Source organism: Centroberyx gerrardi, chromosome 9 (genome assembly GCF_048128805.1).
Source record: "Centroberyx gerrardi isolate f3 chromosome 9, fCenGer3.hap1.cur.20231027, whole genome shotgun sequence".
In the NCBI taxonomy this organism is placed as follows: domain Eukaryota; kingdom Metazoa; phylum Chordata; class Actinopteri; order Beryciformes; family Berycidae; genus Centroberyx; species Centroberyx gerrardi.
The window spans coordinates 33,248,119-33,252,263 of record NC_136005.1 but is presented as its reverse complement, the minus strand read 5'-3'; positions in this window follow the sequence as shown (position 1 = coordinate 33,252,263).

The window sequence follows — 4,145 nt, the reverse complement described above, 5'->3', positions numbered from 1 at the left end:
CCTTTCCTACTGCTGTGGTCAAATCAGATCCCTCCTTTTATGCCATGGTCCAATCAGAGCTCTCCTTTCCTCCTGCTGTGGTCCAATCAGATCCCTACTTTCCTCTTGCTATGATCCAATCAGATCCCTCCTTTTATGCCATGGTCCAATCAGAGCTCTCCTTTCATCTTGCTGTCGTCCAATCAGATCGCTCCTTTCCTCCTGCTGTGGTACAATCAGATCCCTCCTTTTATGCCACGGTCCAATCAGAGCTCTCCTTTCATCTTGCTGTCGTCCAATCAGATCGCTGCTTTCCTCCTGCTGTGGTCCAATAATATCCCTCCTTTTATGCCACGGTCCAATCAGAGCATTCCTTTCATCTTGCTGTCGGCCAATCAGATCGCTCCTTTCATCCTGCTGTGGTCCAATCAGATCCCTCCTTTCCTCTTGCTGTGGTCCAATCAGATCACTCCTTTTATGCCACGGTCCAATCAGAGCTCTCCTTTCATCTTGCTGTCGTCCAATCAGATCGCTCCTTTCCTCCTGCTGTGGTCCAATCAGATCCCTCCTTTCCTCTTGCTGTGGTGCAATCTGATCCCTCCTTTTATGCCACGGTCCAATCAGAGCATTCCTTTCATCTTGCTGTCGTCCAATCAGATCGCTCCTTTCCTCCTGCTGTGGTCCAATCAGATCCCTCCTTTCCTCTTGCTGTGGTCCAATCAGATCCCTCCTTTTATGCCACAGTCCAATCAGAGCTCTCCTTTCATCTTGCTTTCATCCAATCAGATCGCTCCTTTCCTCCTGTTGTGGTCCAATCAGATCGCTCCTTTCCTCTTGCTGTGGTCCAATCAGATTCCTCCTTTTATGCCACGGTCCACTCAGATCGCTCCTTTCCTCCTGCTGTGGTCCAATCAGATCCATCCTTTCCTCTTGCTGTGGTCCAATCAGATCCCTCTTTTTATGCCACGGTCCAATCAGAGGTCTCCTTTCATCTTGCTGTCGTCCAATCAGATCGCTGCTTTCCTCCTGCTGTGGTCCAATCAGATCCCTCCTTTCCTCTTGCTGTGGTCCAATCAGATCGCTCCTTTTATGCCACGGTCCAATCAGAGCTCTCCTTTCATCTTGCTGTCGTCCAATCAGATCGCTCCTTTCCTCCTGCTGTGGTCCAATCAGATCCCTCCTTTCCTCTTGCTGTGGTCCAATCAGATCCCTCCTTTTATGCCACGGTCCAATCAGAGCTCTCCTTTCATCTTGCTGTCGTCCAATCAGATCGCTCCTTTCCTCCTGCTGTGGTCCAATCAGATCCCTCCTTTCCGCTTGCTGTGGTCCAATCAGATCCCTCCTTTTATGCCACGGTCCAATCAGATCGCTCCTTTCATCTTGCTGTCGTCCAATCAGATCGCTCCTTTTCTCCTGCTGTGGTCCAATCAGATCCCTCCTTTCCGCTTGCTGTGGTCCAATCAGATCCCTCCTTTTATGCCACGGTCCAATCAGATCGCTCCTTTCATCTTGCTGTCGTCCAATCAGATCGCTCCTTTTCTCCTGCTGTGGTACAATCAGATCCCTCCTTTTATGCCACGGTCCAATCAGAGCTCTCCTTTCATCTTGCTGTCGTCCAATCAGATCGCTGCTTTCCTCCTGCTGTGGGCCAATCGGATCCCTACTTTGCTCTTGCTGTTGTCCAATCAGATCTCTACTTTTATTCCACGGTCCAATCAGAGCTCTCCTTTCCTCTTGATGTGGTCCAATCAGATCCCTCCCTTTATGCCACGGTCCAATCAGAGCTCTCCTTTCATCTTGCTGTCGTCCAATCAGATCGCTCCTTTCCTCCTGCTGTGGTCAAATCAGATCCCTCCTTTTATGCCATGGTCCAATCAGAGCTCTCCTTTCCTCCTGCTGTGGTCCAATCAGATCCCTACTTTCCTCTTGCTATGATCCAATCAGATCCCTCCTTTTATGCCATGGTCCAATCAGAGCTCTCCTTTCATCTTGCTGTCGTCCAATCAGATCGCTCCTTTCCTCCTGCTGTGGTACAATCAGATCCCTCCTTTTATGCCACGGTCCAATCAGAGCTCTCCTTTCATCTTGCTGTCGTCCAATCAGATCGCTGCTTTCCTCCTGCTGTGGTCCAATCAGATCCCTCCTTTCCTCTTGCTGTGGTCCAATCAGATCCCTCTTTTTATGCCACGGTCCAATCAGAGCTCTCCTTTCATCTTGCTGTCGTCCAATCAGATCGCTCCTTTCCTCCTGCTGTGGTCCAATCAGATCCCTCCTTTCCTCTTGCTGTGGTCCAATCAGATCCCTCCTTTTATGCCACGGTCCAATCAGAGCTCTCCTTTCATCTTGCTGTCGTCCAATCAGATCGCTCCTTTCCTCCTGCTGTGGTCCAATCAGATCCCTCCTTTCCTCTTGCTGTGGTCCAATCAGATCCCTCCTTTTATGCCACGGTCCAATCAGAGCTCTCCTTTCATCTTGCTGTCGTCCAATCAGATCGCTCCTTTCCTCCTGCTGTGGTCCAATCAGATCCCTCCTTTCCTCTTTTTGTGGTCCAATCAGATCCCTCCTTTTATGCCACGGTCCAATCAGAGCTCTCCTTTCATCTTGCTGTCGTCCAATCAGATCGCTCCTTTCCTCCTGCTGTCGTCCAATCAGATCGCTCCTTTCCTCCTGCTGTGGTCCAATCAGATCCCTCCTTTCCTCTTTTTGTGGTCCAATCAGATCCCTCCTTTTATGCCACGGTCCAATCATAGCTCTCCTTTCATCTTGCTGTCGTCCAATCAGATCGCTCCTTTCCTCCTGCTGTCGTCCAATCAGATCGCTCCTTTCCTCCTGCTGTGGTCCAATCAGATCCCTCCTTTCCTCTTGCTGTGGTCCTATCAGATCCCTCCTTTTATGCCACGGTCCAATCAGAGCTCTCCTTTCATCTTGCTGTGGTCCAATCAGATCCCTCCTTTCCTCCTGCTGTGGTCCAATTAGATCCCTCCTTTCCTCTTGCTGTGGTCCAATCAGATCCCTCTTTTTATGCCACGGTCCAATCAGAGCTCTCCTTTCATCTTGCTGTCGTCCAATCAGATCGCTCCTTTCCTCCTGCTGTGGTCCAATCAGATCCCTCCTTTCCTCTTGCTGTGGTCCAATCAGATCCCTCCTTTTATGCCACGGTCCAATCATAGCTCTCCTTTCATCTTGCTGTCGTCCAATCAGATCGCTCCTTTCCTCCTGCTGTGGTACAATCAGATCCCTCCTTTCCTCTTTCTGTGGTCCAATCAGATCCCTCCTTTTATGCCACGGTCCAATCAGAGCTCTCCTTTCATCTTGCTGTCGTCCAATCAGATCGCTCCTTTCCTCCTGCTGTGGTCCAATCAGATACCTCCTTTACTTTGGCTGTGGTCCAATCAGATCCCTCCTTTTATGCCATGGTCCAATCAGAGCTCTCCTTTCATCTTGCTGTCGTCCAATCAGATCCCTCCTTTCCTCCTGCTGTGGTCCAATCAGATCCCTCCTTTCCTCTTTTTGTGGTCCAATCAGATCCCTCCTTTTATGCCACGGTCCAATCAGAGCTCTCCTTTCATCTTGCTGTCGTCCAATCAGATCGCTCCTTTCCTCCTGCTGTCGTCCAATCAGATCGCTCCTTTCCTCCTGCTGTGGTCCAATCAGATCCCTCCTTTCCTCTTTTTGTGGTCCAATCAGATCCCTCCTTTTATGCCACGGTCCAATCATAGCTCTCCTTTCATCTTGCTGTCGTCCAATCAGATCGCTCCTTTCCTCCTGCTGTCGTCCAATCAGATCGCTCCTTTCCTCCTGCTGTGGTCCAATCAGATCCCTCCTTTCCTCTTGCTGTGGTCCAATCAGATCCCTCCTTTTATGCCACGGTCCAATCAGAGCTCTCCTTTCATCTTGCTGTGGTCCAATCAGATCCCTCCTTTCCTCCTGCTGTGGTCGAATTAGATCCCTCCTTTCCTCTTGCTGTGGTCCAATCAGATCCCTCTTTTTATGCCACGGTCCAATCAGAGCTCTCCTTTCATCTTGCTGTCGTCCAATCAGATCGCTCCTTTCCTCCTGCTGTGGTCCAATCAGATCCCTCCTTTCCTCTTGCTGTGGTCCAATCAGATCCCTCCTTTTATGCCACGGTCCAATCAGAGCTCTCCTTTCATCTTGCTGTCGTCCAA